General features: G+C 42.1%; 1 long non-coding RNA gene across 1 annotated transcript in view; it reads left to right on the top strand.

The window, feature by feature from the left end:
- Positions 1-20,753, top strand: part of LOC129706406 (uncharacterized) — a 53,805-nt gene extending 33,052 nt beyond the window's left edge. Inside the window, exons 2-3 of the long non-coding RNA XR_008725052.1 lie at positions 8,757-8,823; positions 19,043-20,753. This is a non-coding gene — a long non-coding RNA (uncharacterized LOC129706406). The remainder of the gene's footprint in view (positions 1-8,756; positions 8,824-19,042) is intronic.
- The last annotated feature ends 211 nt before the right edge of the window (positions 20,754-20,964 follow it).

Genomic DNA, 20,964 nt, shown 5'->3' with positions numbered 1-20,964 from the left:
ACATGGATAAAAACCACTGCATCGGCCATCAGACAAAAACGATGAGTTAATTACTAGCACGTTAACAGCCAGTACTTAACACGTAGTTATACAATGTGACGATCCACATTCCTCAGTAAATGTAGTTGTGTTTTGACCCAGTATTAATGACGCCATGTGAATTTTATTCAAAAGGAATGCGACGTTATTAATACTTGGTCAAAACACAATTACACTGAGGAATGTCAATCGATGCATTGACGACATTGAGAATTTCTTAAAACTCATCATCATGGTTGAGGGCTCCAACCGCGAGCTTCTTCCTGGTGTGCAGGTTAGTCATTCGCCTACCGACCCACGTTGTGTCTCTCTGTCTTTCGCTCTCTCCGTCCCTCCCTCCCTCTCTCTCTTTCCCTCTCTCTCTCGCACACTCTCTCTCCCCTGCTCCCATTTCGTCTCTCTTGCTCTCTCACGCTCTCTCACACACTCTCTCTCACCCTGTCGCCTCGGCATTACCGTAATCATTGACGTTTTGCGGTGATGGCTGCATCTGCGGTTCCTTTCTGTTGGGGGGGGTCATTGACTTTTGTTGCCAAGATTTCAGAGTAAAGCATAACTCACTTCCCCAATGTTCTGGACAAAACTAGAAGGTGCATTGCCCAGCACTGTTTCACAGACCTCCAATGAGCTGCTTCGTTGAAGGGTCTGAAGAAGGGCCTCAACCCAAAACGTCACCCATTCCTTGTATCCAGAGATGCTGCCTGTCCCACCGAGTTACTCCAGCATGTTGTGTCTATCTTTGTTTCAATAGTTCAATGGTTTCCATATTATTAGGAAAACTAAAGGTGAGAAAAGGTACTGAACAGATCATTCTGTTCTGGGGTTTGTTCTGTATCTTTTCATACCTCTAGTTTCCCTCTCCCCTGACTCCAAGCCTGAAGAACTGTGTGCAAGATAGTGTTCGTGTGCAGGGGTCGGTGCGGACTCGGTGGGCAGAAGGGCCTGTTTCCGCGCTGTACCTCTCAACTAAACTAAACAGATAATCTATGGAAAGAAAATAGAGCATCTTTGTTGGTTCATTATGACTTGACGGGGCTTTCAAATCCCGCACGAGAAATTTATTTTCCTATTCGTCAATTTGTGCCCGATTATTTGGTGGCCAATCAATCGCTGTCTCTAAGGGGGTTGCGTCTAATCACCCACCAGCTTGCCTTAAAATTCCTGTCCAATCAACAATTCAGTCTCCACCCGTCCAATCAACCGCTGTCTCCAAGGGCATTGTGTCCAATCACATAATGCAGTTTAATGGTAATTAGCAGTAAAGGTTGGAAGCCAGTGGAGCTACTGACAGTCAAACGGGAGGGAGCAGGAGAGATTCACACAGTGTATAATCCATAGCACCTAGTGTACAATTTCATAATATATACTAAATAACAGGGCAGACAGACCTTGGCTGGGAACCTGGGGCCCACCAAAATTGTTCCCAATTGGGCCCCGCACCCCCTAAGGCCGGCCCTGCCTAGAGGTGATGAATATATTAATCGGCATCCATATACAAACATAATGTAGTGTTTGAAGAAGGGTCTCGACCCGAAACGTCACCCATTCCTTCTCTCCAGAGATGCTGCCTGTCCCGCTGAGTTACTCCAGCTTTTTGTGTCCATCTATAATGTGGTGTCTATTGCGTGATTTTTCAGTGCATCACGAGTGGATTCAGTAACGAGATGCAAGTTCAGACTTTGCAAGTTCAGTTCAGTAATCTCAAAAGTATTCCAAGCCACACAAAAGGTGTCCAACAAAACTTGTGGATTTCATGGACGCATCAACTTGACACGTACCTTCTAAAAGAATGTGATGCAGCAGCAATTTTTTTCATCTTCAGTGGTTACTGTTGGGTATTCATTACACTAATTACAAAGGTGAATAGTTCTGTACAGTTATAGAACATATAGAATACAGGAACAGGTCCTTCATCCCACAATGTCTGTGCTGAACATGATGCCAAATAAAGTTAATCCCTTCTCCTGAATATCTCCAGTATCTGTTTCCAACAAATGACAGCACATTCCAGCTACCTACCACTCTCTGTGTAAAACACATGCCTCGCGTATAACGTTGAAACTTTTTACTTCTCGCCATAAGGCTATGCATTCTAGTATTTGATATTTCCATCCAGGGAAAAATATTCTGACTGTCTACCCCATCCATGTCATTCATAATTTTATGCACTTTTATCTGGTCTCTCTTCAGTCTCTTATGTTTGTCCAACTTTTTCTTACACCTAATGCTCTTGAGTCTTGGTAGTATCCTGGTAGACCTCTTCGGCACCCTCTTCAATCCCTGCACATCCTTCCTGTAACGGGGCGATCAGAATTGCACACAATACTCCAAATGTGGTCAAAGCAAAGTTTTATAAAGCAGCACCAAGACTGCTAGTTTAGTTCAGATGATTATTATCACGTGCACATTGAAAAGCTATTATTTGTGAGCTATCCAATCAAGTAAAAAGCTATACCTGAATATAATCAAGCCATCCACAGTGCACAGAAAAAGGATAAAAGGTACAACATTTTAGTGCAAAGATATAACAATGAAGTCTGAAAAAGTTGAACTATATGCCTGACTATAGCTAGATTGCTATATGGATTATAAGTGACACATGATGTATAATTATCGTGGTAGTCACCGCATGTGGATCTCCATTCTCCTGAGAACAGTTTCTATCTTTGACTCATTCCCTCATGTGCAGTTCAAGCCCCTTCATTCTGTTCCTCTCCTTGTCCCTCCACTTAATGGAAGGTTTCCCTGCAAATGTGTTAACATTGTCATTGAACAAAAATGCTGGAAGTTCCACCTGGAATTAAATCCATTTGTTTAAGTATGTAAATATTTGACTAAATTACTTCATATCCTTGAAATTGAAATGTATTAAGTGTACAGGTCCACCACCGATTCCCCAGAACCCTTGGCCTACCTGCATTACCAGAGCCTACCTGGATTATCCATTTAGCAGGATCAACAGAGGTCACGGCCTCTGAGAGAAGTCGAACAGTACCGGTACATTCCGCCTAGGCAGCCAAGTGGCTGAGATAGCAGCTCGCGATGATGGCCTCCGGTTGGCTATGAGAACGGCTCTGCTGGTTCTGGCGGCGTGTTCCCTGGCCGCAGGGTGGAAAATTCAGCCCACCAATTAGCCGCGGAACACCCGATGAGGTTGAAATCAGCCGCATCACCCGGCTTAAGCCCCACATTTTTGGGCGATTTCCGGAGGAGATTTCAAATGCACTCTCATAATGTTGTCTGGATTAAAGGAGGTGCAGGACCACCAGTTGATGGAAATTCGGTGGTGGACCTGTACATGTTGTGCAGTTCCACATGAAGAGATGGCTGGGTTTTTGGCTGGAAATATATTTCATAATTGTGAGAAATATATCCAGTAAATAACTAAATATGAAATAAAATGTTACGAATTTTTGCAAAATAAACCAATGGTCCTTTATTTTGGACTGATAAATTTTTATTTGTTCATTTATACTTGCTCTTTGGGATCTAATATACTCCACCATTCATCTTTGCAATCATTTAGGAATCTATAAATGCAAAGGATCTTTAACGAATGGAGCTGATTAATAGTTATTAAAGCCCCTTGATTATTTTACTATTTTTAATACGATCAAGTTAAATGTACTTCTCCACAGAAGACATTTACCCGCTAACCAACAGATCTAAATTTGCGTTTAGAACAATTTGAATATTGAAGATTAGTATATTTGAATCTGTAATCCATAATTATAAAATACAAAAATCCATTGAATATCGCACACTATCATAATCCTATGTTCCAAATTATTAATTTCTGTTTTCATCCTTTCTCATGGGAATGGGAAAATCATGTCTTCTTTACATAGCTGGAGATTTTTAGACTTTAGCGATACAGCGTGGAAACAGCCTCTTTGGCCACCGAGTCCCTGCAGTCCAGCAATCATCCCATACCCTAGCACTATCCCATATTCGAGGGGCAATTTACAATTTTACCGAAGCCATATGACCTACAAACCTGTACATCTTTGCACGTGTGGGACGGGACTGGTGCACCCAGAGAAAACCCACGTGGTCACGGGGAGAACGCACAAACTCCGTACAGACCGCACACGTAGTCCGGATGCCTGGCGCTGTAAGGCAGCAACTTTACTGCTGCACCACTGTGCCGCACCAGATCTGGACAAAACAAAAAGATATGAAGCAGGCAGAGTAAGCAAGAATTCACGGGGTATGGAGGAAGAACCCTTAAACCAGAACAAACCTGACCTATCAGACACACAGCTTCGATTGCTATGAACTATATGGTGGAAAGTTTGTTATTTCATGCAAATCAGCATACAGTTATTTTTTGTGTCTGGTTTTGTTTTGGTTGTTTATAGGAGATAAATAATGGGACGATTTTCAGATGAAAAGCCAAAGTTCCGAGCCAAAGAAGGGAGGCTTCCACTATTCACATGAATTATATTACTTTGTAGGGTTACATTCATTGTTGCTGTGTTTTTTAAATTAAATGCAAACCACTAGGGATGTAAGGTGTCAATAGCTTCTTTTGTTCTGCAAGCTAAGGTTTTACTGACCCACTAGTGAACCTATAGTCACTAAACAAAACGTTTCAAAACATGTTTGTAACCTGGTCATAAATAAGCAAGAAAAAGCTGATGTGCCAAATTCAACAGTGGATGGGTCAATAATTCAATGATTTCTACACTGTGGTATTTTGTGTTAACTAGTTCATACAGGCTAAAGTGTTTGAAAGCCTGCAGTAATGAGAATCCAGTATCCCCATACTATCTAATTCCGTTTATATGCCAGAACATTTGTTGGATGCACTGTTACATTGTGATCAATAAATAATATTAAGCCAACAATTTAAAATGCATCAAAGTTAATTAGTGTAGAGACAACGGCATAGGGCAAAACATAATGTGTCCTCATGCTGTTATTTCATAGATTGGAAGATAAATTATTTCACAAATAAATCAATGTATGGATTCCTCTAATATTTTTTTGCCTTTTTCCAGTTTTGTGGTTCTTCCGTAAACAAAATAAATATGATTATTGACAATATGCACTTAGAAATAACATTTAATGTCATCCAATGATAGGTTACCATGTTGCACATAAGTAGATGAAGAAGATGGATGATCCTGGTCAACTAGGTCTGACCCCATGCTTCTCAGACTAGAGAGAGAGAGAGACAGTGAGATTGTTATCACTTCCCTGCCTCCCAATGGAGGGTGGTCGTTGAGTAAAGTGAGGGTGAATGCTTGGAATGTCTCCAATTCTAAAATGCTGTAAATACTAGTTTACAAAAAAGGACACAAAGTGCTGGAGGTAGACTAAATGCTAGAGAAACTCAGCGGGCGAAACCCTTCTTTCGACCCGAAACGTTGCCTATTTCCTTCGCTCCATAGATGCTGCCTCATCCGCTGAGTCTCTCCAGCATTTTTGTCTACCTTCGATTTTCCAGCATCTGCAGTTCCTTCTTAAACACAAAGTGCTGGAGTAACTCAGCAGGTCAGGCAACATTCTTAGAGAACATGGAAAGGTGAGGTTTCAGGTCAGTCTGAAGAATGGTCCCGTCCCAAAATGTCACCTATCCATGTTCCCCAGTGATGCTGCCTGACCCACTGAGTTACTCCAGCACTTTGTGTCTCTTTTCCTCGAGCAGTTTTCTTTTTTGCTCCAGATTACAGCATCTGCGGTTCTCCATCATGTAATCCCTATTGTTTAATTATAAAATATTGCTTAGACACAAAATGCTGGAGTAACTCAGCGGGACAGGCAGCATCTCTGCAGAGAAGGAATGGGTGACCTTTTGGGTCAAGACCCTTCTTCAGACTGATGTTGCCTGAGTTACTCCAGCATTTTGTATCGATCTTCGGTTTAAACCAGCATCTGCAGTTCCTTCCTACATATAAAATATTGCTCATTGGTTCGAGTGAAAGTATTAAAGTTACAAAGTAAGGGGAAGTCAAATGAACAGGTTGTTTCAGAGGGAGATCTCAGAATGGTAAGCCTTTGTTTAAGCTCCAGATTTGGAACTAATCAGGCTGACAGACCCTCAATCACCCCCTGCTTCTTGCTGTATCGATTCCTAGCTTCAGTCAGCTCACTATGAAATGTGAACAGGAATGGAGAGGTGATTGAGTGATTGGGGGATGGAAGAGGGGTATGCCCTAATTCCTGCCGATGACAAGCATGTTCCTACTTGCCATCACTATTTCCCTGTAGGGCTACAACTTGCTAATGCAGGAAAGCAATCAGCTGACATGCAACATCTTTACATTTGTGCTGGGAGCTATCTGTGCACGTGCAGCACTCCTCTGCTTCTGGATGTCTGTGAGCTGCAGATAGATTGCATCCCTAACCTGCTTAAGAGTGGCATCCCTCTGCCCCGTGTGGGTATCAAGTTAAACCCAGCTGGCAGAGACCGAATCTGTAGCTGGATTATGGTGAGACTGCACTGAAGCAGTTTGATAGCTCTGGGCCTGTGCTTGCTGGAGTTAGGCAGAATCACAGTGAAACCTACCGGAATATTGAAAGTTTTGGATTGAGTGGATGTGGAGAGGATGTTTCCACTAGTAGAAGAGTCTAGGACCAGAGGGCACAGTCTCAGAATAAAAGAACATCCCTTTAGAAAGGAATTTCTTTAGCCAGAGGGTGGTGAATCTGCGGAATTCATTGTCACAGATGGCTGTGGAGGCCAAGTCATTGCATATTTTTAAAACAGAGATTGATAGGTTCTTGGCTAGTAAGGATGTCAAAGCTTATGGTGAGAAGGCAGGAGGGTGGAGTTGAGAGGGAAAAATATTAGGCAAGATGGAATGGTGGTGCAGATTCTGCTCCTATGCCATACAATCTAATGATCTTATAAGCAGCTCGACTTCATGTGGTCTCAGTCTTTGCCTCTGCAGAAGCTGCTGCCTGAACCAGAAGGTAGACAAAAATGCTGGAGAAACTCAGCGGGTACAGCAGCATCTATGGAGCAGAGGAAATAGGCAACGTTTCGGGCCGTAACCTTTCTTCAGATTGATGTGAGGGTGGGGTGGGGGGGCAGGAAGAAGAAAGGAAGAGGAGGAGCCAGAAGGCTGAGGGAGAGCTGAGAAGGGGAGGAGACAGTTTGGACTACCTGAAATTAGAGAGGTCAATGTTCATACTATCCTGTCCTAATGTCCTGACCCTGACGCAACCTCCAGCAAGAGTGTTGATATGGAGTGTTGTTACGCTCCTGTTTTTTGCTCCCTTTCTGCATTCACTGAAGCATGCCTGAAACCACACAAGCCACCTCACTGTGCATCTGCCTTGTTGAGGGAGCACTACCATTTTGATTATCACCTGAGCCCTCTGCAGCAATGTTTAGTTTAGTTAAGTTTAGTTTACATGTACTGAGGGACAAGAAAAACTTTTATTGCATGCTAACCAGTCAGCGGTAAGAGTATATCTGATTACAATCGAGCCATCTATAGTGTACAGATACATGATAAAGAGAATAACGTTTAGTGTGACGTAAAGTCCAGCAAGACCAATTAAAGATAGTTCAAGGGGTCTCCAACGAGACAGATAGTAGATCCTCTCTTTTTTGTTGGTGTGCTGGAGGCAGCTTATCCTGTCTGTCCCACATTAGTGGAAAAGTGTCCAATTAAGGTTACTTACTTTGTGTATGTTTTTGGTTGGTTTGCAAACATAGCCATCAGATCTATTCAGAGCAGCCCAAATCCTGTGAGCACCAGGCCAATTTTGTGGAAAGGCTCTAAAATACACTTTAAGTCCTTCATATGTGAGTGGGGAGGCTGAATGATGTTGGAACCAAAATTAAATGTACTCGTTGAGGGAAGGATTGGAGTTAGGGAGTCGATAAAATATGGGAAATAAGCCAGTGATCAGGCCAGAGAAAAGAATAGAGTTAGCATTTCAGGGGAATGATCATTTATGGGGAAGCCAGGAAGAGGTTCAAATCCTTTCCTTGCTTTACCTGCTTGTTTCTAGCAAGGTCCAAGTGAAGCTGACTGGCTGGAGAGTTTCAATGATTCCCAAGCATTGCAAACCTCAAGGTGTTTATCTTTGCGTTGTGTACATAGGCATGGATGTGGTTGGCTGAAGGGCCTGTTTCTGTGTTGTACAACTCCATGTCTCTATAAGTCTATGACCTAGAGGAAACTCATCACAAAGGGCTTAAGTGGTCCCAATCTGGGCAGCACATTGACACAGCGGTAGATGTGCTGCTTTACAGTGCCAGAGACCTAAGTTCTATCCTGGCTACGGGTGCTGTCTGTACGTTCTCCCGGTGACCTAGTGGGTTTTCTCCGGGTGCTCTGGTTTCCTCCCACACTCCGAAGATGTACAGGTTTGTAGGTTAATTGGCTTCTGTAAATTGTAATTTGTCCCTAGTGTGTTAGATAGTGCGAGTGCACAGGATTATCCCTGGTTATCGCGGACTCGGTGGGCCATGCTGTATCTCTTTCCGTGCTATATCTTTAAACTAAACTAAACTAAACTAAGCTAAACTAAACTAAACTGAAAGACTTAGAATTAGAATTAGAATGCCTTTTATTGTCATTCAAACAGCTTGGTTTGAATTAAATTTAATTCCTACAGTCTTAACATTACAAAAAAAAAACAAGAGCCACACTTAACACAATTTACACAAACATCCATCACAGTGAATGTCCAACACCTCCTCACTGTGATGGAAGGCAAAAGTCTTATCTCTTCCCTTTGTTCTTCTCCTGCAGTCCAGCAGTCCAACTGCAGTGTCGAGGCGACTGGGGCTCCCAATGTTAAAGTTCCCGGCGGACGATGGTAAGTCCACGCTGGGCGATGTTAGGCCCCGCTCCGAGTCATTTAAACCCCGCGATTCCAGTGGGAGAAGTTGCCGTTGCCCCGAAAAGCGGTCTCCCACCAGGGACCTGCGAGCTCCCGATGTTCCTGTCCACCGGGACTGCGGCCGGGGCCTCCGAAGCTCCGAAATCGGGTCACAGCCGCTCGCGACCACAGCTCTTCCCGTTACAAAGTCGGCCAGCTCCGCGATGGCAAGTCCGCAGGCTCCGCGACTGGAGCCCTCAGGTTGGTTCCGGTTGGTGGCCGCCGCCGGCTCAATGACATTGGAGACCCGACAGGGAACAAGTCGGGTCCCCGTACAGGGAAGAGGTTAAACGGTTTCCCCCACCCCCCACATATACACTGCTAAAAACTCATAAAAACTTGAATCAAAAACATACATTTAACGAGACAAAAATAAAAAGAAGACAGACAAACTGCAGTCGAGCCGCTGCCGTTAGGCACCGCCACACTCCAGATCACTTAAGTGCTGTATTCACATTACCAAGAAATTGTGTTCTGAACACTTACTGGTGGAAAAGATCATTCTCTTCCTGGATGCCTTTTTAAAAATCTTCGCACCTAAATAAAAACACAATGCAGGTCTTAATATCCTGAATTAAACAGTTCACTGGGATTTAGAAGGATGAAAGGGAATCTTATAGAAATGTATACAATTATAAAAGGACTGGACAAGCTAGATGCCGGAAAAATGTTCCCAATGATGGGGGAGTCCAGAACCAGGGGCCACAGTCTAAGAATAAAGGGGTGGCCATTTAAAACTGGGATTCTCTGCAAAAGAAAGCAGCAGAGACTGGATGAATTCATCACTGGATGAATTTAAAAGAGAGTTAGATAGAACTCTTGGGGTTAGCGGAATTAAGCGATATGTGGAGAAGGCAGGCACGGGCTACTGATTGTGGATGATCAGCCATGGTCACAATGAATGGCGGTGCAGGCTCGAATGGCCAAATGGCCTCCTCCTGCACCTATTTTCTTTGTTTTCTATGTTTTCTATCTCTTTGCATCATCACCGTCTATATCTCTCGTTTTCCTTTCCCCTGACTCGTCTGAAGAAAGATCTTGACCCGAAATGTCACCCATTCTTTCTCTCCAAAGATGCTGCCTGTCCCGCTGTTACTCCAGCATTTTGTGTCTTTCTTCGATTTAAACCAGCATCTGCAGTTCTTCCCTACCCAGGTTGTTAATAACAATCCATTAACTTTAGGAGAATAGTACAAGTTTACCCCGATTTGCCGATAGTTTACTTAACATATCCTGTGGAAACTATTTCAAAGGCATTGCAGATAGGCTAGCTGCTGCTGAACTATTAACTGGTAGAGAGGTTCAAATGAAAAGTGTTTATTCCTTTTATAGACCTAACTGGGATGTGCCTTCTTGTCAGGCTCTGTAATCTCAACAGAATGGAATTTAATATGTATTTTTGAGTTAGCTATAACTTCCATGCATGGACATGATATGAAATTGTGGCACATTGTTATCACCAAACAGATAAGAAATGGATGGCATTTTGTTTTACAATTGTGTCAATAAGAACATTGTGTATGGCTACTTCCACCTTTAAAAATGATGTTAAACTCGATAATGATGGGATTTTTTGCATGCCAGTGTGTTTTGTTTTTAAGTTTACTTATTCACATGGTGGTGAATTCACTGGCATGACCAACAATTTCTGCTCATCCATAAATGATCCTGGTCTGATTAGATTATTTGATTAGCACAGGTGTCAGGGGATATAGATAGATATGCCATTTATTGTCACTATACATGTACAGTGAAACTGAAAGCTGCTCGTACTCAGTGCATACATACAATTTTACACAAAAAACAAGAAACAGAAAAACAAAACAGAAGGGAGATGGGGGGGGGGGGGAATAGGTGCACAAATTCTACGGCGCTACATACATATATACATATATACAGATGGAAGTCCGTGTTGGGCGGTGTAGTCAGTGCATGTGTGGATTTGAATTTATGGTAGATATAATTCTCGGGAAGCAGCTATTCCTGAGTCTGTTTGTCCTGGATTTGATGCACCTATAGCGCCTTCCAGAGGGCAGCAGGTCGAACAGTCCAAACGCAGGATGGGAGCTGTCTTTGGTGATCTTCTTTGCCCTGCTAAGGCAGCGGGAGGTGTAGATGTCCATCAGGGAGGGGAGAGGGCAACCAATGATCCTCTGCGCTGTCCTGGTTACCCTCTGAAGCCTCTCCCTGTCTGCCATGGTGCAGCTGCCATACCATGCTGTAATGCAGTATGTCAGCAGGCTCTCGATGGACGAGCGGTAGAAGGTCAGCAGCAGGTTAGAGTCCAGATTGTGCTTCCTGAGGACCCTCAGGAAGTGCAGCCGCTGCTGAGCCTTCTTGATGACCGCTGTCGTGTTGTCCGTCCAGGAGATGTCAGCCGCGATATGGACGCCGAGAAACCGGAAGGTGTTGACCCTCTCCACACACTCGCCGTTAATGTGTAGGGGGACTAAGTCGGTGCTGTGCCTCCTGAAGTCGACAATGAGCTCTTTTGTTTTCCTGGTGTTCAGAGCCAGATTGTTTTCTGAGCACCAGGTTGTCAACTTCAGGACTTCCTCTCTGTAGGCTGCCTCGTCTCCCTTTGAAATAAGTCCGACCACAGTAGTGTCGTCAGCAAATTTGACGATGCGGTTGTTGTTGTGGGCCGGACTACAGTCGTAGGTGTAGAGACAGTATAAGAGGGGGCTTAGCACACAGCCCTGTGGGGAACCGGTACTCAACCTGCGAGTGGAGGAGAGGTGGGGGCCAAGTCTCACAGTCTGGGGCCGGTTTGTGAGGAAATCATTAATCCAGGCACATGTGACAGTGGGGAGGCCGAGAGTGACCAGTTTACCAATGAGGATGTCCGGGATGATTGTGTTAAAGGCTGAACTAAAATCCACAAAGAGCATCCGGACGTAGCTCTGCCCCTGCTCCAGATGGCTCGGCACAGAGTGGAGAGCTACGGTGATGGCGTCTTCTGTGGATCTGTTTTGGCGATAAGCGAATTGGTGGGGGTCGAAGTCTGGTGGTAGATAGTCCTTGATGTGCTGGAGGACCAATCTCTCGAAGCACTTCGTGATTACCGGAGTGAGGGCAACAGGACGGTAGTCATTAAGGCTGGTGATGGGAGACTTCTTCGGCACAGGGACGATTGTGGCTGATTTTAGGCAGGACGGAATAACTGCCTGGGCCAGGGAGAGATTGAAAATTCTGGTGAAGATGGCAGTGAGCTGGTGGGCGCACGCTTTGAGCACCTTACCAGGGACTCCATCTGGGCCGGTAGCCTTCTTGGGGTTCACTGCCAGGAGCACCCGTCTGACATCGTGTTCCCCGACAGTGAGTGGGGTAGTGCAGGAGCCAGGTGAGGGTGGGAACAGGGCTGTAGCAGGTGAGTGCTGCTGTTGTGATGTTTCAAAGCGGGAGAAGAAGCAATTTAGCTTTTCTGCCAGCGGCGCACTCAGGTCTTCTGACTTTGTGGCACAGCCTCTGTAGTTGGTAATGTCTTGTATGCCCCGCCATACCTCCCGTGTATTATTGCTGGACAAGTGGGACTCTATGCTCCTCTTGTGATCCGCCTTGGCCTTTTTAATACCACTTTTCAGGTCGGCTCGAGCAGCCCTGTACAGAGCTCTGTCACCTGACCTGAAGGCAGCATCGCGGGCTCTGAGGAGTGTGCGGACCTGACTGGACATCCAGGGTTTCTGGTTTGGGAAAACCCGTATGTTTTTGTCTACAGTCACATTTCCGATGCAGAACTTGATATAGTCCAGCACCGATTCTGTGAGAGTTTCCAGGTCCTGGTGTTCGAATATGTCCCAGTTTGTCTGGGTAAAGCAGTCCTGTAGATTGGAGAGTGCATTTTCAGGCCAGGTTGTAACAGATCTTATGGTGGGCCTGGCACTGCGTCTGAGGGGGGTGTAGGCTGGAGAGAGCAGGAGGGAGAGATGGTCTGACTGGCCGAGTTGGGGGAGGGGGATGGCTCTATACGCGTGCTTGATATTGGTGTAAACATGATCCAGCGTGTTCACCCCTCTAGTAGATATGGGGACTAGGCAGGAGAATGGGGTTAGGAGGGAAAGATAGATTAGCCCTGATTGAATGGTGGAGTAGACTTGATGGGCCGAATGGCCTAATTCTGCTCCTATCACTTATGACCTTATGACCTTATGATAGCATTCGATACAAAGCTCCTCACTGTTCCCCTATATACACGATCATAATAAATCTAAATCTATCACATGGGTTCTCTCCGGTATATTCTGCTTTCGTTCCACATCCCAAAGATGTGCAGGTTGGTCAGTTAACTGTCTATTGTAAATTACCGAGGGTGTTTAGGTGAGTGCAAGAAGCTGGGTGGGTGGGAAGAGAGAAGGTGAATGTGTGCAGAATTTTATTAGTGCAGGATTAAGGAGTGCTTGATAGTCTGCCTGGACTCAGTAGACTGAAGGACTCATACCTTTGCTGAGTGATTTTATGGCAGATCACATAAGGGATAAACAAGACTGGAGGAAAATCCACCCAGACACTTTGATTTACAAAATATTACACAAAATACTGGAGTAACTCAGCAAGTCAGGCTGCATCTCTGGAGAACATGGATATGTGAGGTTTTGGGTTGAAACCTGTCTTCAGAGTTCTCCCGAGGTGCTGCCTGACCTCTGAGTTACTCCAGCACTTTGTGTCCTTTTGTGTATTTCCCAGCATGTGCAGTTCTTTGTTTGTATTTTAGTTTGCACCCTGACTATGGCGTGGAACTGTGTCCTGCAAGCCTTTCTTTTGAATTTGAGTGTTACTTTGAGAATCAGTTTCTAACCGAAAAGTTGTGATGGACTGAAAATTTGGCAGAACAGACACTGCTTGATTTTGTGGTCTGGTGAACATTCTACTCAAAAACAAACACAGGGCTAGGTTTCTCTAACATTGGGCTCAACTTTGCCCTGTCTCTAATCTCCGCTTTAAATTACGATCTTGCGCAGCAGACAAAAGTAAATTCTTGGCTGCTGTGGCAGGGGGGATTAAAGTGTTCTGTGAAGTGGTTGAGCAGGCCTATTATATCAATTCACAGTCAATTTACATAAATCTGCTGGAAATTATTAAGGTGCTGTCCTTCCATAATATGATTATAAGATAACTATGTTTAGTAATTTCAATAAACCATATGAATGAGATTAAAACTCTGCAACCTAAATTGGCAATCATAATGAAAATAATATCCAAGCATGAACACTCCAAAGACGTACAAGTTGTAAGTTAATTGGCTTCCGTAATATTGTACGTTGTCCCTGGTGTGTAGGATAGTGCTAGTGTACGGGGGTAATCATTGGTCAGCGTGGACTTGGAGGGCTGAAGGGCCTGTTTCTATGCCGCATCTCTAAAATCTAAAGTTTAAAGTCTAAAGTCATATTTGTGCAAAGCAAAACTGTCATGGATTTCTAAATTAAAAATCAATTTATGAAACCTACAGAGAAACATGGAACATCACAGAACAGGAACAGGACCTTCAGCCCTCCATGTCTGTGCTGACCATGAACCCAATCCTATTTGTCTGCAAATTTGTCTAACAATTTAGACGAAGGAATGTAACATCTCCAAGTTTGCGGATGACACAAAGCTGGGTGGCAGTGTGAGCAGCGAGGAGGATGCCATGAGGCTGCAGGGTGGATAGGTTGGGTGAATGGGCAGATGCATGGCAGAAGCAGTACAATGTGGAAAAATGTGAGGTTACCCACTTTGCTGGCAAGAAAAAGAAGGCAGATTATTGTCTGAATGGTGTCAGATTAGGAAAAGGGGAGGTGCAACATGATCTAAGTGTCCTTATACATCAGTCACTGAAAGTAAGCATGCAGGTTGGGTGGGCAGTGAAGAAAGTAAATGGCATGTTGGCCTTCATAGTGAGAGGATTGAGTATCGGAGCAAGGAGGTCCCACTGCAGTTGTTCAGGGCCTGGAGTTGTACACATGGAGTATTATGTGCAGTTTTGGTCTCCTAATTTGAGGAAGGAAATTCTTGCTATTGAGTGAGTGCAGCGTAGGTTCACCAGGTTAATTCCCGGGATGGCGGGACTGACATACTGATGAAAGAATGGATTGACTGGGCTTATATTCACTGGAATTTAGAAGGATGAGAGGGTTCTTAAGGTATTGGATAGGTTAGATGCAGGAAAAATGTTCCCCATGTTGTGGGAGTCCAGAACCAGGGGTCACAGTTCAAGAATAAGGGGTAGGTCATTTAGGGCTGAGATGAGGAAAAAACATTTTCAGCCAGAGTTGTGAATTTGTGGAATTCTCTGCAAAAGAAGGCAGTGGAGGCCAATTCACTGTGTGTATTCAAGAGAGAGTTAGATATAGCTCTTAGGGCTAACAGAATCAAGGGATATAGGGAGAAAGCAGGAACAGGGTACTGATTCTGGATGATCAGCTATGATCATATCAAATGGCAGTGCTGGCTCGAAGGACGTTACAGTTTTCAGGCTCCTGTACCTTCGTCCTGATGGCAATGGTGAGATGAGTGTGTGGCCAGGATGGCGTGGGTCATTGAACGTGAGTGTGAAAAGCCAATTATAAGAATTTGTTGACACTGGAAGCCATTAGTGCAAAGTGGAAATTCATTTACAGTGACACCCACAGCAAATACCATTGAGTTCTCAAAACACAGCTGTTAAGGTCAAAATGGGAAATTCCTCAAGGTTAATAACATAGGCCCAAACTTTAATTTCCTAAACACTATAGACGCAACTTCTATAGTTGAAAATTATATAGTGAATTTAGAACTGTGTGAACTTAGTCTTTGATGTATCTAAGTTCAATTGTGTTTTCATTTTTATATCATATCCATAAAGATTAACATTAGTGTGAAGGAAGTGGCAATAATTCAACCATAATTTAATAATAGTTAATTTGATAATTTGCTGGAGCATTTATGAGGTTATCTTTTCAAACACCCCTAATGGTCATTGAAAAAGTATAATTATATTGTAAATAATATGATGTTGGAATGCATTATTAAAATTATTTCCAAAATTTGATCGCATTAAAGACTGTGACAAAACTCGAAACAGATCATAGGAAGAATAGGATACATGCTTTACTCATTTCTACTTGAAAAATATGGATGGAAATAGTTTTGTAACTACTTTAGCTCAATGGTGCCCATTGGGAAACTGGACCAGGTTCTTCCTGGTGCAATTCTTCCAGGAGAAAGTTACATTTCTATAATATAATGGGAAGCACAATGCTCCTCTCTACTTTTCCAATAGTAATGGGACAAGAGTCTTCAACCTGAGACCTTCATAAGTCAAGGATCAAAGCATATCCATGCAAAAAGTGGTTAGTGACGGGGCATCACTGTTTTGAGTCTATGCTAGACTTGGGACTGCATCTGATGTTGGAAAAAAAAGCATTTTGACGATTGCTCATAAATGGTTCCTATCCATAGTCATAACTTCCAAAAGTATAAAATGACCCAACAATATACTTTATCATTGCCAGACAAACTAACTTTAGGAGTAGATTAATTCAGGTAAAATGTCATATAAAGCAATGCAAATAGAAACACACAGAAATGGTCACATATTTAGTTCTCATTTAAGTCCGAACACCAAGAGATACTGTACATGGGCTGTGGGAGTGGGGCAGGTAACATAGAATTTGAGATTCACTGTCTGCATTGCGGACGGATAAAAAGTTAATCAAGGCTTTTAAAAACAAACTGGATAGACACTTGAGGGAAATAATTTGTACAGTTTTGGAGAAATAATAGGGGAACAAGATAAAGAGTTGGATCAAACTAGATGTCCTAATTTCATAACAATTCCACAATTTAGCTTACAATGTACAGATCAGTCCTTTCTCACAAAATTAATATCTCCTTTCCCAGCATAATTCTTCTTCAGAATAAACGTTTCTATAAGGGAAAATCACTGCATCAATTTTCTACATGGACTGTAACACTATTTAATCTTCCATAGTTCAGATTTACTAGACCATAATTCAATATGAAACATAACATAGTAATCCTCTTACTGGTGGGAAAGTGATTTCAGTCGACATTTCTGAATAGAATAAAGATAAATATAAGAATGATCAGAGATGTGGAATAAAATTATATTGACTTGATCTCCGAATTGTTAAAGTCAAAATCTTTCTTGGCACTAAATTATGGTTGTTTAAATTGTTCCCACTTCACATAAATACAAACAGCGACATATTACTTAAAGATTATATGTTTTTTCACAGAACCAATTGTCTATAAATTTGCTAAAGATTAAAATGTATTATTTTTAACTGTGTGTTACCAAATTTACCCGTAGAGGATAATTTTAAGAGAAGTGTCTTAAGCTGACATGATTATTTTAACAATTGCTTTGATTTGTATTGGTCTCATGATCTCACTGCTGTGTGACCTTAAAAACTATTTGGATTTACATATGATTGAAGAAAATTGCTCTTAGTATTTAACTCAATATAAGCAGGTTTTTACATCAGACTGTAACTCAACATTCAGAGAAACAAATTATGCTCAAATATTATCACTATTTCAAATTTGTTAACTAAGTCATGTTATTTACTTAGTTTGATTTCTTGGCAATGTAAGTATTTTCTTTAGGTACACTAAAATGCTGGAGAAACTCAGCGGGTGCAGCAGCATCTATGGAGTGAAGGAAATAGGTGACGTTTCGGGCCGAAACCCTTCTTCAGACTGAAACTTCACCTATTTCCTTCGCTCCATAGATGCTGCTGCACCCACTGAGTTTCTTCAGCATTTTTGTGTACCTTCGATCTTCCAGCATCTGCAGTTCCTTCTTGAACACAAGTATTTTCTTTATTTAGTTTAATTTTGATTGATTGATTGTATGAAACATACAGGATGGGAACAGGCCCTTCTGTCCACCGAGTCCATGCCAACCATCGATGGATCACCCGTTCATGCTAATTCTATGTTATCCCACTTTCTCATCCACTCCCTAGACACCAGTGGCAATTTACAATGGCCAATTACCCTACTGACCTACCTGTCTTTGGGATCTGGGAGGAAACTGGAGCACCCGGAGGAAATCCATGCGATCACATGTAGAACATGCAAACTCCACACAGACAGCACCTGAGGCCAGGATCAAATCCCGGTCTCTCGAGCTAATAGACAGTGGCTCTACCAGCTGTGTCACTGTATTTACATTTTTCTACTTAAAAATAGACAAAGGAATGCACACAGATACACTGTAAAATTTTGGTTCTGCTTAAGGGTCTTTGACCTACAATATGAACTGTTTCTCTTTCCACTGATACTGCTGAGTATTTCCAGAATTTTAATTTTTATCTCTGATTTCCAGCAGCTGCAGTTTATTAATTTGCAGAATTGCAGTGTGTGTGCATTGTGGTGAAAATGCAACTAGTGGGGCAGTCAGAACCTATTTATTACTATAATATTTACTTTATTATATTTAACAGTCTAATTCCATTTCTGATCGGATTTCACTAGCCAGCTAATAGGAAGGAAATGGAATGATTTATAACTTTAAAACATGTAATATTTATCCCTTGGATATGACCATATAAGGCCAGGTTAGTAATTGTTGTCAAGAATTGTTGCCAAGGAGGAGATTGTGATTAGCTGCTTACTTTAACCATGTTGTCTGCAAGCAAATGGAAACTTTGAAACTCAAATAGGTAAAACTATAATAAACTCTTTGCAATCCATTTGGGCAAAGTGAAAAAAAATAATTAGGTGGGCCTAAACCTGTCGAATCAAGGAACTGCAGATGCTGGTTTATACCAAAGATAGATACAAAGTGCTGGAGTAACTCTGGCAGCATCTCTGGAAGAAAAGGATGGGTAACATTTTAGGTCGGTACCAGACCCAAAAAAGTCATCCATCCTTTTTCTTCAGAGATGCTGTCTGACCTGCAGAGTTACTCCAGCACTTTGTCTATATTTGAATCTAAACCTGAATGCTGAGTTAAATTGTCTGACTGAATAGCATGCACCAAAAAGCTTTTAACTGGATGTTTTTATATATCTTTCATTCATTTGTTCTATTTACCTTCTATATCTTTTGTTTCCGTTTCCCCCCACTCTCAGCCTGAAGAAGGGTCTCGACCCAAAATGTCACCTATTCCTTTTCTCCAGAGAAGCTGCGCGATCCGCTGAGTAACACCAGCTTTTTGTGTCTATTTCAGGTGCTGACTCTCCAATACTCAAGGGCAATTAGGGATGGCAGCAAGAATTGGCCTTATTGGCAGAGCTAAATCCCAAGAATGAACTAAATGTATTTAAGTGTACCTAATTGCAAATCCCAAACGCAGTGTATTGGAAATGAAAATAGAAAGAGCCTGTCCATATGCATAAACCATCATTAAAGGCATGTAAATATGGATGAAATATAAAAGAAGAAGCCATTGAAGTTTATATCATGGGTGTTTGCAGTTTGCACTATGACCCAATTCATATTTGGAGTGTTTGGAAAAAGGATCTGAGATCTATTTCCATCCACTTTGCAAAATAAAAGTCGCACAGATGTTTCTCAGGTGTTGTGAAATTTCATTTTCTGAGCAACTACAGTAGTTAAATCATTCAGAACCTCCCTTTCCAAACTACATGGGTTGAGAAGTATTCGGTGTTTGCAGATATTTTGGGTGAGCTTGTAAAGTGTCGATTACCTGATGGAACAATGGTTTCTGCATCAATAGAGCTAACCACTAAAAAATATATAAAGATTGCAATTTAAAAATGAACTAAACACCAAATATTTCTAATGAGCATATTCCTAGAATCGAGGAGGATTTATTTTGCATAAGTCTGTCATTGAGCCAAACAGGAATGCACACTTGGGATTGAGAATGATGTGGGAGTCAAATCACTCATGATTCAGGCAGCTATTGTGTAAGCTACATGACAGGGTCCAAGAAGACAGATCAAATCATATTTATATAAAACTCTCAATTTGACGCTCTACATAGATCAAACAACTTAGATAAAGTTTCTATTGCTAAAGTTATCCTTTCTAGGTCTATATAGTATTTCAACAATTTAAGATTAAATCTCATAAATCTAATTGTCAGACCTTCCTAAATCTTATTGAATTTGGTCATGACATTATTTTAAGAGACATGTTTAACTTAGTCCACATTAAACATGGAGCCTTTTGGACAATCGCAAACAAAATAAAACTGATATGGATTTTGGGAAACTTTCTGGTTTCCCCTCCCTTGGTTATTACTGAGGTGATTCACATCAAATTGAAAATACAAGTGATCGATGAACTTTATAAGCAGATGAAGTTTTAAAATATTTTTCTCATTCTCTCTTTCCTGCACTTTTAAGCTGAGTTTTCCTACTGCAACCTTTTCAATACTCAAAGCAGTGTTTCTACTTTCAAAGTAGCAAAACAGTTCAGCTACTCTTATCTACTTTAATTGTGACAGCAGAAAGAAGAACTCAATCCTTTCAGTTATCATATGACTACGTAGTAAATAGACTGTAAAAGAGCAACAATCCACAGCTAATGCCATTGGCGCCAATTATAGCTCAGTGAGCGGAAGATTACTGAAGTTCTTTTGGCTCATTTATGCAATCTTAATCTGGTTAAACTGGTCATGCATGTGAACCCTTCTTCAAAGTCACCTCCTAGCTTCATCCATTTACAGGTCATAATTGAAAAACATTTTTATGGAACAATCCTCTTTTAAAAATCAAACATCTCCTCAACTTATTGCACCCTATGGTTACCATGAAACTTTCAGAGTCATAGGTATTCTGTGGCATAAGACCTTAAGACCAAAGTTTCAATCTTCCTATTTTATGTTCCATGTTTGCTCCATGCTTCTTAGAAATATGTTCTAATCACATACAGCACACATGGGAATGTGTAGGAAGGAACTGCAGATGCTGGTTTACACCAAAATAGACTCAGAATGCTGGAGTAACTCAGCGGGACAGGCAGCATCGCAGGATAGAATTAATGGATGTTTCGGATCGAGACCCTTCTTGTCCATAGAAGGGTCTGGACCCGAAACATCACCCATTCCTTCTATCCCAAGATGCTGCCTGTCCCACTGAGTTACTCCAGCAATTTGTGTCTATCTTACATATACATGTGACA

Source organism: Leucoraja erinacea, chromosome 19 (assembly GCF_028641065.1).
Source record: "Leucoraja erinacea ecotype New England chromosome 19, Leri_hhj_1, whole genome shotgun sequence".
Lineage (NCBI taxonomy): Eukaryota > Metazoa > Chordata > Chondrichthyes > Rajiformes > Rajidae > Leucoraja > Leucoraja erinaceus.
This window is presented reverse-complemented; position numbering and strand designations above follow the sequence as displayed.